The sequence below is a fragment of the Meleagris gallopavo genome, chromosome 20, assembly GCF_905368555.1.
Source record: "Meleagris gallopavo chromosome 20, MGAL_WU_HG_1.1, whole genome shotgun sequence".
Lineage (NCBI taxonomy): Eukaryota > Metazoa > Chordata > Aves > Galliformes > Phasianidae > Meleagris > Meleagris gallopavo.
The window spans coordinates 7,189,488-7,202,866 of NC_139423.1; the positions used below are offsets into that span (position 1 = coordinate 7,189,488).

General features: G+C 49.6%; 1 long non-coding RNA gene across 1 annotated transcript; it reads left to right on the plus strand.

Moving 5' to 3' along the window:
• Window positions 1-794: 794 nt before the first annotated feature.
• Window positions 795-6,408, plus strand: LOC146543082 (uncharacterized). The gene is made up of 2 exons (XR_014887434.1): window positions 795-3,820; window positions 4,278-6,408. It is a non-coding gene; the product is annotated as an uncharacterized LOC146543082 (long non-coding RNA).
• The last annotated feature ends 6,971 nt before the right edge of the window (window positions 6,409-13,379 follow it).

Here is a 13,379-nt window from a genome sequence, read left to right on the forward strand (position 1 = left end):
TGCAGCATCAGCTGGAGACATGGGGCTTCAGTCTGAGATGTAACAGTCACAGGGGCTTGAGCTCATTGTCTGATTAGCTAGGCACCCCAGCAGCTCGTGCCGTTGTGCCATTCATAGCCAGGATAGCAGGCACTGTGTGTGGACAAACTGATGTCTCCTACAGCAGCGTGTCAGCCTGGTGCAGCAACCCCACTGAGGCCTGCAGTAACGAGCCTGGTGCATTCCATGTGCAAACAGCTCCTTCACATGCAAGTCATAACTCCGCCCTCCTGCAGGAGCTGTGGGACCAGCAGGCAGTGATGAGGCCCCATCCTCACATCTGGGGACACAACCAGCCCTGACCAAACCTCTCCTTTTCCTCCCCACATCCACACCTCTCCTCCCCAGCCCCTCATCCAGCCGTCTACGTCGGCCCCAGCAGGCTGCCCCCCAGCCCCACGGCCCTGCCCCCCGCCCATCAGCATGGCACTGGAGAGCACCGAGCCGCAGCAGGAGCCCAGCAGTGCCGGGCACGGCCGTGTTCTCTTAGCCGCCGGGAAGGCGGAAGCCATGGCGCCCAGCAGGCCCCGCGTGGCCACGCTCTCCTTTGGCCGCTTCCCAAAGAGGGGCTGCCTCAACTCAGCCGTCTTGGCCACACTGTTGCTGAGATGCCCAGCCGTGTCCCATGGAAAGGTGCAGCCGCTGGGCGGGAAGGAGCGGCAGGTGCAGCGGAGCAGCACGGCGGTCAGCAGGTAGGCGCCATGGTGGGAGGCGTCGCTGAGATGGCGGCCGCCAACCGCTCTGCTGAAGGCAGCTAACCACGTTGCTCCTCGTGCTTGCTGTCTGTGTGCAGCGTTTCCTCTGATGGCCAGGAGGTGCTGGCGGTTCTGCTGCACTCGTGTCTCCTGGCGATGGTGTAAAGCTCCCAGGTCTTCCGATCCCTGAGTTTTGAAGACCACTTGTGCGTTTGTGTCAGTGTTGGGTCTCGAGCTCTGGTTCAGGAGCCAAAAATGATCCAAAAGTCAGAGGAGACTCAAAAGTAGTGAGGAAGCAGAAATCCTGAGAGAGAACCTGGAAATGTTTGTTGTTTTGGAGAGGGACGCTGTGAGAATGGGGATTTTGGGGCAGTCTGTCACTGCTCAGACCTATTCCTGGCTTTGTCCTGTGGTAAATTGATGTGCTCTCAACCTCTACATTAATGTATGTGTATTTTATAACCAGCCATGCTGCAGTCAGACAGGATGAGTCCATACTGTAAATCCAGAACCTGAGGGCTCTTTATCCGCCGGGCTGTGCTGCACAGCAGTTTTGTTTCTGAGGAATCAGAGTGCACCTTTTCTGCAGTTTTCTTCATCTTCCATCTATGTGGGCTTGTGCCCAGGGGTTTTGCTTTGGGGTTTGGGGGTTGAACTGTAGGAAACTCAAAGCCAGACTCCATGCTGCGTGCTTGCTGCCTCAGAGAGCACATCGGAAAATGCCTTGTGCGTGATGAATCTTTATTTCACAACACAGCTTCTTCCAAATAAAAATGGACATTCCTCTGGAGAGCCGAATCTGCCCCATAGACTCTGAGGGAGAGATGGGCAGCAGCGGACCCATAAGGACTCTGCAAAGGAGGTCATCTGCCCATGGGAGAGCCCCACAGAACAGGACAGGGCTGGGTAACCAGCAGCCCCCGAAGCAGATGGGATATCACCTGTTAAGAAATGCTGCTCACTGAGATGATGAGCTCTGCCACATATGGTTCAGTACCTGAGCTGTGCTGCTGAAGAAGTGCATTAGAGCTGTCCTTCAGCATCAAAGAAACTCAAACTACCACAGCTGTGAATAATGGGCTCTGATACACCCATGTGTTTGTAATTCAAGAATTCGAAGCATTTCTGGATTTTTTCCTTCCTATCTTTGGCATATTCAGATCCCTTCATTACAAACTTCTTGATAAATGAACTTCTTTTCTTGCCTTATAGCAGATGGAGAATTTATGTCCGTATATCCTGGAAAATGGTCTTATCTGAATTATTTTCGTGGCCATGAGGTGTCAGCACTCTGTACACAGCACAGCTGGAGCAGAGCTTGCAGGCATTTTTCAGAGCGGGACTAAGACTTCAAGCACCAAGTTCATTAAGAGCCAGCAAATAGTTGGGACAAAAAGAAAACAACGCTAAACCCTTCCTGAGAAGCCATGGAATGGTATAATTTCTTAATCAAATCCGCAAAGAATCCCAAAGAGCAAACAGTGCAGGAGGGCAGTAAATGCTCCTGAGCACTTCTCTATGAACTCCACTTTACCTTTTGTGACTTCTCAGCGCCAGGATGGGTCCTGAAATCACAAAGAGGACAGCACTCGTGCAGCAAATGAGGAGGGCAGCAGCAAGTCTACGTTGCATTTTGAGCCTCTCCAAGCTTAGACTGAGGCATTGCCACCATTTAAATCTGTGTTGTTCTCAGGAGTATTAGAACACTGCTTTCCATACCATGTGCAGTGTTTCAAGATGTATTACAGGATGTTTTTTTGTGGAGGAGTTTCTCAGGTGTGTGTAGTGTGGGCCGTTATTCTGTGAATTGCCATGTGGCCTTTGACTTTCAGTGCTGCTATTTCATACTTCTAATTGTAAATGGAGCTTTACCTATGTGGCTGACATTGTCCATCATGCAGACTTCTGCTGTAGGATGTAAAGTCTCTCTTCCACCGTGCTCAGTGGTCCCCACCCCATGACAGGAGGTAAAGCTGCTGATCAGTACATCGTATGGGGCTGACTTTGCAGAGCTTAGATTCGTGGAACCATAGAATAGAATCATAGAATCATTCAGGTTGGAAAAGACCTCCAAGATCTCCAAGTCCAACCTCAACCCATCCCACCATGACCACTGACCACATCTCTCAGTGCCACATTTGCATGGCTCTGAAACACCTCCAGGGAACGGTGATTCCCCCACCTCCCCGGGCAGTCAGTCTGTGTGCAGAAAACACAGCCTGTTTGACTGACGTGCCAGGCTGTGAGAACCATCCTACATTTGGATGCTCCAAAATCTATAGCATCGTTCTTATCTTCAGAGTTCTCCCGATCTCAGGGCAGTTGGGGAAGAACAACAGACTGTGACATCTCCATTGCCACAGACTCTCCCAGAGGAGCAGAACCCTGCAGTACCCCAAAGCAGAGGTTCAGCAGGAGGCTGCTGCCTGCACTGTCCCTGTTTGTGCTGTGCAGTCACTAGAGGTGACCACTCATCCCCAGTGAGAGTAAAATGTGATGCCTTCTGTGACTGTTTTTGTTAAAATTGTTTCTCAGCTGCTCCTGATTTCTGGACTCGTATATATTTTTCCCCTACGTGGTCAATCTCAGGTGATCTGCACTACTTTCCTTCCTTATGGACCCCAGGCACCCACCGCCTGTGGGTTGGAAACCAGAGCTCCAGAGCCCCACGTCCCCACTGCCACTCAGTGCTCACACGGTGACACCTGAGGCTCACAGCCCCGTTGGAGGCCGGGCATGTTGGAGTCAGAGTGCTTTCAGCTCCAGCAGTTCAGATCCCCTCGCTGTGCAGTAGCCCATTTAAAGCCGCCTGGAGTCACCTGGAGGAATTAGCTCACTGCAGCAACTTACACATCCAGAGTATTCCGATAATGCGAGGGATGTGTGAGGTTAATGACTGGAAAAAGTGATCGCTCCCTGTGGGCAGTTTCTCAGAAAACTCCCTGCTGTTTGGCTGAGAGAAGAAAGGAGTCAGCAGCGGTGCTGAGGATCCCAGTGCCCTGCTCACTGCCTGCTGTAGGAGGGGGCACACAGCAAGCGCTGGGAGAGCTCTGTGCCTGAGCTGCCATGCTGCCATTGGGCTCCAGGTATGGTTTGAATGCATGGGGAAGGATGAAAGATGGCACTTAATAAATGTTCTGCTCCCTGGTGGAGGTCCTGTGCCATGTGCCAGTTCCGGCTCCTCCAGCCTCCTTTGTTCAGCCTGCCCCACAGGCACTGGGGTTTGTTGTGATCATATGTTTATACTTTCCTTGTCCTCTCTTGGCTACAAGGGAGGATTCTGGGCTTCCCCACATCCCGGGCTGCCTCCCAGAAACCTCAAGGGGATTCTGTTGAGACGGGATGGGAGCAGCGGGCAGTGCTGACAGCTCTGCCACCTCCAGGGCTGCCCCTCAATGGGCACACAGTGCTGGTATGACCCAAAGGCTGGAGTGCGGGAAGTCTGAGCCCCTGTTAAAATACCCAAATTAAAAACTGTTCTCCAGGTGATGGATGTCTCTCAAATCTTCCCCCAAACCTGACATTTCGCTCTCTTCTTTCCAGCTGGGACACAAACACCAAAAGCATCAAGCACCTCTTTTATTTTTTTCCCTCAAGTCTCTGACTCTGCATTGCTCAAACCTCATTAATTTAAAAATGGAACAAAGAACGCTCAGCATCCCACAGGATCAGGCCTCGGGAGCAGGAAGCACCGGTTGGCTCAGGAGAAAACTGGTTCCCATGGGATTCGTGGGGAGGTTTTGACAGGCTGTGCAGTGGGATGGCTCTGTAAGCAGGCTTGTCCTGCCCAAAATGCTGCTGTGGGGAACAGCTGGCCCAGAGCATCACTGCATCCCCAGCTGAGAGGCGAACCTAGCGGTGTAAAAGTTCTGTGGCTGGAACTCACCTCTGCAGCGTGGCATCCTGGAATAGGATCAGTTCAGGGCATCCTCACCCCTACCTCTGAACTTCTGAGTATCTGAATGCTGATAAATACATTATTAATCAGCTTTTTTGGGGTGCGGAGCCTCAGGGATGCAGGAGGAAATCCAGGCAGTGGGGGAGTTTTCCCCTTGCCTCCAGGGATTTGTTTTATGGATTTTGCACTATGCCTGGCCTGGAAGCAGAGGTAAGCACCTCATAGGATCCCTTTTGGGCTGCAGGTTCCCAAATCTCTTCTACACCACACCAAAGAGGAAAAAATAAGCTATTGCAAGTGAGTTTACCTTTTAAAATTCATGTTGCCATAGCAGCTTAGCACACTGTCTCAAGTCCTCTTTCTTGGAAAACTTTGATCACCATGAAAACAGAATTATGTTGTTCTCCAACATGTTCTACATATAAATATACCAAAGTTCCCATAGTTCATGCTTCAGCATCTCTGCAAAGACCTCTTTTATTGCTCCCTCACAGCACTTCCCAGGCCAGAGGACAGCACTGGGCTCTACAGCAGTGTGAAGCCATGCCCCCAGTGCTCATCTATCAGCTCAGCTTTTGCTTCCAGCAGTTTCCAACACACACTGGTACAACACAGCACTGAGCCCAGCTGCCAATCCTTCCCCATGGGTGGCAGCAAAACTTCCCTCCCTTGGCTCTGCTCTTTGCCCACCAGCTCCATCCTTCCCTGGAATATCACAAGGGGACACCTAAATTTATTCTCAGCATCCTCCTTGCTGGAGCAGCTCTTGCTCCTACACCTTCCCTCTGTTGCACTGTGCTGGGAGCAATGGGAGGAGTTTTCATAATCACATCACTTCAAACCCTGCTCGGAGCAATCTTTTTGCTTTCATTGCGTGTCCCATTTTCTGGTTGCATTCATGCTAGCAATACTGGAAGTGAGCAAAGAAAGAAAAAAAATTAGACTGGACAGGGATAAATTTGCAACAACAACCTATGGAGTCATTGGGTTAAACAGCACATTAACCCAAGCTGCCATCCCGCTGTTGTTGTTTGCATGAATCCATCTCCCCACACCAGGTGAGACCCTTCCAGACCAGGACTGGGAGAGGGCAGTGGGATTTCTATTAGTGTGCACAGCCAGACTTCTTCTCGTCAGCTTTTTTTTCTTCTTTTTCCCAATCAACTGAAGGGAAAAAAAAAAAAAATAAATAAAAAAGGAGAAGAAAAAATTGGGGTAAAAGTTGAAGAACACTTTAATTTATAAGAAAAAGAACTAAATAATTGATGTAGTCATGGTGCCAAAGGTAATTTCTGCTGCTCCCTCTATCTCACAAAGACATTTAGCATTGATTGAGATCAAAGTATCAAAAACCCCTGCTGCTGAGCTGAAAGGCAAAACTTTCGGCTGCCTTTCTCCGCTCTAATAATATCGTCTTTATGTAGTTAATAAACTGCACACTTCAGTCAAACTATATCATTACAGAAGACTTAGGGAGCTAATAATTTAAAAGCAAAGAATTGCCTCTGTTCTTCGCTTTGAACTAAACAACATTCTGTTGAATGAAGGGGACATCAAAGCTTTGTTACTATTACCAATGTGGCTGGAGCATAGGGCCGCACAGAGTGTGTACTTCAGTCATCAAGAGAAAAAAAAAAGAAAGATTAAAGAAATTGGCTTATCAACCCACAGGCAGAACCAGGTGTTTTCTTTTCTGCTGTGCAAGCATCAGGTGGTTTGCTTATCAATGAGTTTTCTTGTTAAATAAATGTACATGACTTAGACTGGTCCCTCCCATCCCGGCTGTGGCCCTTTTATTTTCTTTGGAAAACATGGGATGGTGGCTGTTTGTTGGCCAACCGGGCCTTCTCACAGGGACTGCCTCTGATTGCTGCGCCACTTTGCTCCACGTGTGCCACGGGGCAGCAACACAAAGTCCATGGCCACAAAAGGGCCTGGTCCAGCCCCAGCTTCTTCCCCTTGGATGTTGCTCCGTTGCTCGTTTCTGAAAGCGTTGTCACAAGAATGAGAATCAGCACAGAATCACAGAATGGCCTGGGTTGAAAAGGACCTCAAAAATCATCTAGTTTCAACCCCGGTGCCATGGGCAGGGTTGCCAGTCGCCAGACCAGGCTGCCCAGAACCACATCCAGCCTGGCCTTGAATGCTCTTAGGGATGGGGTGCATGGAACAGCGGATTTTCTTTGGCCTTTGCACATATCTAAATACAGAGAGTTTTCCCTGGGGCAATAGGAGAGTGAAAGTGTGATCCAAGGGGACTTTCCATGATGCCAACTTGGACCTTCCACACCCTTAGGTTGGCGATGCTCAAATATGGGGCTGTGATGTGAACTCTGCGTTGTTCTTTTGGTGCCTGATGGGGTCAACAGCTGAGAACAGGGCCTCTCACCCCTCCTGCTCACACCTCACAGCCCTGATGCTCCCCTGGGTATTCCAGGCAGATCTCAGAGCCAACAGTTTGGTGTGGGCTCTATTATGGGATGCTTCTACTTCTTAAATGCTGCTTTTCATTTGCATCAAAACCTCTCCTTGCTTCTTGGCGGTCTGGATCTTATCCCCTATTAAAGACTGGAATTTAAAGAAGCAGAAAATAATGGCTTATTTCAAAGTAACAATTCAACTGCTTTTTGAAGCGGTGTCCTTATTCAAAACCACTTAAATTTATACATATTTCCAAGTCTTTATTATCCTCAGAGGCTGAACCAATTTGGATCTTGATTTCTGCGAGCGTTCTCCTTGATTTCTGCATCAGAAAGTTGAGATGTGAGCAGACGGGACGTTAACCATAGGTAACTAATGGCTTCCTGAGAACTATTGCTTCCGTTGTTCCTTAAAATACTTTGCAAAGCCTATTAAGGTGGAGAAAAACTTCATATCAAACAGACTTCTGCGAAGGGACAATCTTCTGCTTTTTGTCCTGTGGAATAGCAGGCTGGAGCTTGTGCCAGAGCACACATAGAGATGTGTGCATGTGCTGTTGGACTGCACTCACTGCAATGGAAGTGGCTTCACTGTGCACTGAGGACAATATTTTAGCCCTGCTGAAGTTGCCTTTCATTTCAGTAGGACTGACACCTTTCTCTGCAAAGTGGAAGCGATTCTTCCAGCAGGTACACTTATGGCTGACGTACATCTAACGACCAGAATAATGGAAACTGCACTTTAAACATAGAGCAGCTTGCCCATCACTGCTTGCCTTCTGCAGAAGCAGTGGTGAAGACAACCTCATGGGTCATCTCTCAGACAGCCTGAGCCAAAGGACCCCTGACGTGCTCTGCTCAATGCGTACGGACAGTCTCTAATGGGATCTGTTGGGCAAAATACCCACGGTTTGCACACAGAAATTAATGTTCAGTGGGTATTTCAGACAACCCGTAGAGCAAAGTATCCAACACAGTTTCTGGAGAATAGTATCTGTCCATCTGTCTGTTTATCTGTCTACCTACAGGCAGATTCATTCACAGAATGATAATTTCTGCAGCCTTTAGAAGTACTCCCACATCCACACAGCTCTGTGAGCCAGCACGGTGCTGAGAAAGGCTTTCCAGTTGGGCAGGGATGCAGAGCTAAAGGCTCTTGAGCCAACCTGCGCAAGATCTGGCAATACAAAGAAAAGAAAGTGACTCTGATGGGAGTGCAAGGCAGAGTGAGGCTGTCTTTAGCCTTTACCAAAACCACTGTCAGTGCTTTTGCCTTTTCACAGCACAGCTCTTCGCAAAGCTAATTGGGTTAGTGCCTTGCAGGGGGTTTTCAGTGTCTGCAGGAGATGGGCTGCTGCAAACACCTTCCCCTTCAAGGCGCACAGCGTTGCCTTTTTCACACCACAGCTCTCTCCCTGGCTTCTGTTCTCGAAAAGCAAAAGTCCCAGGCTGTTCTTCAGTATCAGCCATTACAGCATTTCAGTTCTTTCCTCCCAGCCATTTTCAAATGTTCAACTTAAAAGGAAGATGTTTCATTTTAGGCCAAATTCCCCCCTCCTCTTCCTTTCCCCTCTCTTCTCCTTCCCCCCTCCTGCCTTTCTCTGGAAGAAGAACAAAGTCATTCAAATCAGGAAGCTGAGGAACTCCATGTACACTTTCCACTGGGACCTCAATCCCTACTGGTTTGGCTTGATTTGATTGAAGTGTAATTTAATCCTTCACCATTTGTCATAATGTCATTTATGTATAAAAACAACACCGCATCCAAATGTCAGATGAGCAGTGAGGAGCTCTCTGGGAGGCACAGAGCCCAGCGGGGCGGGCTGTGTGCTGGGGATGGAGGGGCCACGTCCCCACTGGGGCCAGTGCTGCTGGGACGGAGGGTCTGCACTCACAGATGGGGTGATGGTGAGCACATCCATGCACGTGTTGGTGAAAATACCATGGGAACAGTGCAGTGGTGGTGATAGCATTGGGCTATTGCCCTCCATTGCCCGCAGGAGTGCGGTAGGGCTGCACTCTGTAGCTCAAACCATTGAGTGGAAACCACTGAAGAGGAAAGGAAAGAAAGGAAATGGCACTGCAATCAGAATTTCCTTCCATCGTGTCTGGGTTTCTTCCATCCCCTTCGCAGTGACCTCTATATTTTTGGGTTCGCCTCCAAACATTCACACCTGCCAGCAGCCCAGCACAAGGGGAACAGAGAGGCGTTGGGAAAGCTCTCAACCAGAAGCCCTAAGGATTATCTTCAGCTCGGTGTCTTGCTGAGGCAAGGTTTGCTCCCTGCATGGCACTCAGAGGAGCTGACCCCTACTTTGAGTACAGTACCCACAGACCCCCATCCCCCTGCCACCACCCCCTCCTGGGGACTGGGATGCTGTGAGCTGCCCAGGGGAACGGGGGCTTCTTGGAAGCACTGAGCAGCAGGAGAAGTATTGAGGAGCGTGCAAGGACCCCCCAACTTCCCACCACCCTGCTCTGTCCCCTCTCTCTAATAGCAGTGCAGAGTACCTATGCCCAACACTTGTCAAAAATTAAAGCAGAACCTTCCTTCAAATGCTCCATCTGTGCTTCACTGCCAGAAAAGCGATTCTTCCTCCCCCAGAAAATTTGCATTTAAAATTCCAAATATGCACTTTTCTCAGACGAAAGAATGTGTGTTCCTGCTTTCAAGTCAGGCTCTCCATGACCTCTAAGTTTTAATATTTTCAGCAAAGTGTCATTTGACAATTCAAATACAGTCAGTAAGCACAGAAAAGTAAATGTCCTTTAAGATAAGCGCGCATTATATTGAGAGCTGGTGATGAGAAGATTTCACCTACAGCTAGAGACTTCACAGCAATATGTATGACTCTCTGCATATTAAAAAGTGCTTTGGTGAAATATTGGTATTTCCAGATTTCAGCTTCACCGGTGCTAATATATTCCCTCTGTTTAATTTGTAGGGAAGTGTGCGGAGAGATTTCACTGTTTGGCTTTGGCTTTTCAATTAAAAAGAAAGCAGTGCTCAAACGCAGCTTGCAGCAGATCTCCAGGTCCGGACGGATGGAACCACACTGCCCACCACCTGTGTTGAGCTGGAGTTGGGCGCTGGGCCCTGTCTTCATCTGTGGGTGCCCTGTGCTCTCCTTTGGGCTCCCCAGTTTCCTTGCATCCCTTTGGCTTCATGGCTAGCAGAAGGCTCGCTCAGATTCTGCACACCCATCCCTCCAAGCAACGCTCAACACACAGATCTTGTCACAATAATTAATAGACCTCCCTGCAGCCCCTGGTAATCCATCCCAGGGCTGCACAGCACCGGCTCTGTTTTGCTTAGGTACATGTGAGCCTTTGAGCTGCCCCAAACAGAGCCTTTTTCATGGAGCTGATTCATTCAACACCTTATAAGGGCTGCGGGCGCAGGGAGGGGGCACGTTTACACAGATGCTAGTGTCTCAGGACGTGCTAGCAGGTGTCTCCTAACTTTACGCAGACCACCCTCACACTAAAGGGACTCTTTTGCTTTGAGCCTGTTTGAGTTACAGGGCTTTGGTCTTCCAGTTCCTGCTCAGCAGACGATTTATGGCGTTGCTCATTGATAACGCCCCTGGAAGCAGAGGGACGGCTGTCAGCCCCCAGTGTGGGGTTCAGAGCGGCCCCTGATAGCTGAAGTTCCCCAAACATGCCATTCCAGCAGCTTTCTACGGCAAGGAAAACAACAGCAGCCCGGGGGCTGAGGGGTTTTTGGCTGTTTGTTTGTTTATTTAAAAAGGGGGGTGGGGAGGAAGAGCTAATGATAGGTTTAAGCAAACAGTTTCCTCTGAATTTGGCCGTTTTCTCTTTCTGAGGTCATATGACAGCTGAGATTACATGATTAGAGACGTTTTTAAGGCATTCCTTCAGCCTCAAGAGGGGAGGAGGGCAAATATTTGGGGATTGCTCTGTGTGGCTCAGGAACACACATCTGAGCAGCTCTCTTGTGCAGGGCGATCGATGGTGGAGGGCAGTGCCTCTCTGGGGGGGATGAAGCTGAGGAAGAGCAGGAGGCCCCACGCTGTGCCAGGTATGGGACAGGCTGCTGCCCAGCTGAGGTCATTTCTTGCTGTTCTCTCAAACCTCTCCACCTTTCTGCATTCAGATCGGTGAGGGCACCACCGCGGGGTGCTGTGCTCCATCCGTGCCAACGCACAGGCAGTGTGTCCCTTTGCCACAGCAGAGAAAACCTGGTCTGCTTCCATTCTACTCATGTATCAATGGGGAGAAAGTGTTCCCTGTGCAACTGCCGTGCTTGGAAATCCCACCCCAAAGAGGTGGTCTCTGCCTCAACTCTCTGCTGCTTCATCCCCACCATGTTGTTCATCATTGCCGCCACTGCTCCTTGTCACCCCATGGCCCTCATTCATTCCCTTGCTCTAGGAGAGAGAAATCAGCCTGGAAGCATCTGGAAACAAAGATTAGTTCTCTTTCACATCGGTGTGAACACAGGATGGCAATTAGGATTTCAGCTGATGATCCAGGGGTTCTGGATGCACCATTCAATACAAAGCGGAGAGTGCACCGTTGCAGGTTGCATACCAGCTGCTACCAGTTAAAGAATGAATATATAACTGGTGCAACAAGGGACAGCCACAATATTCATCTTCATCCCCTGCTCTACCAGCTCCCACTGGAAAGGAAAGGGGGAAGATCTGCTGCCCAGGGGCATTGGCTGCATTTATTCTTGGCTGTATGATAACTTCATGCTTCAGCCCTCATCCTTCAGTTCCCAGTTTTGCTCCTACAGATGTAGAGGCACCCGTTAGCCACACTGACCACACTTGGGTCAAGCACCAGACCAATGTCACCTGGTGCCACACGTGAAGGGTCCCAGGCAGCTGGAAGATGTCTCCCACACCCAGCTCCCTGCTCCGTTGTGCTGTAAGAGTGAACCTGGACAGACACGATAAAAAATAAATGAGTTTGTTGTGCGTTTGAAATTAAATAATGCTTTAATAGCAGAATCCTTTTTTAAAGTTAGCAGTTAAGAGCAAGCGGTACTTCAGGCAATCCAGGCATCTGCCGCAGGGACTTTCCCTCGTAATTAGTTAATGAGCTTGATGTACTTTTCCCATCTAAGTAAGATGTCATCTTTTCAGAGTGGTAAAGTTTTGAGCCCCATTGGAGATGGGTTCCTGCCTGACCCCAGTCTGTGTGTCCTGCTAAGCTGGAAGCCACCTCTCCCTGCTTGTTTCTATGAAGAGCTCCCTGAAGCTGGAGGAGGCTGTGCCATCAGTCCCATGTCCACTCCTCCTATCTTCTGTCCCACATGCAGTGTTTGCACCCAACCCACCTGGCTGCCTCTTCAAACCAAACAGGGGTGAATGGCTGCACTGGGATTTCTGTTGGCCTCATTCCCTAGCTGACCCCATTTCTATATGCTCACCTTTTCATAGCTGGGCTCCAAAGCCTGGATGTGTTTCCTCCTAGCTTGCCATCGTGCTGATTGGATTTAAATATGAAAAGCATGACTCAGTGCAAGTTCAGACTTTGGCTAAAAGTGCAGGACGTGAAAAGGTGCTGGATTTTTTCGGTCTCTCATAAGGTCTTTTTTCCTCATCTCCTTTTGTGGTGGCCTTGAAAGGCTCTGATATAATGATCTCACACACAGCACTGTATTTCTCCTCCTGTTACGTAGAGATTTCCCAGCTAATTTTGCAATAAACTTCATTAAACTGCCATCCTCTGCCACGTGCTCTGGAGGATCTCACTGCCACATGATACAAGTGGCTGCTGCTTGCATATCTGCCTTGTACTAACACCTTCGTCTCCTGCAGCCTTTTGGCAAAGCTCAATGAGCTCATTCCTTGTCCTGCAGGATAAGGCCCCAGAGCCACCCAGGTCCCCTCCAGCGAGCAGTCTTTACCCCCACCCCACAATCCAGCCTTGTCTCTGCAGCTTCTGAGCTCCAGTTTGAGCTCCTCTGGTTTGGGAATGGAACTGCTGGAGTTTTGGACAACCAGAGCAGCCCACTGCACAGCATTCCTCCTTGTGCCCCCATTTGGAGGAGTGAGGTTGCAGAACACTCCCTTCTCCCCATAGAAGCTTCAGAATAAAGGGAGAAGGAAAGAAAAGGGCAGCACGCATGGATTTAGGACAGTCACCACCGCAAGCCACTGCCTTCTCCAACCCTTCTCTTATGTTTTCCAGAATCCCCCAGCCCAAGACCTCATGCGCAGCCCAGTGCTGTCAGCAGTGTTCTTCCCATTGTCTTCAGCTGGCCATAAATCCCAGTCCCTGAAGGTGAACCCCCAGCCACATCCCCTGCCCTGGCGCCAGGCATGACCCATGCCCGTAGCACTTTTTGGCATG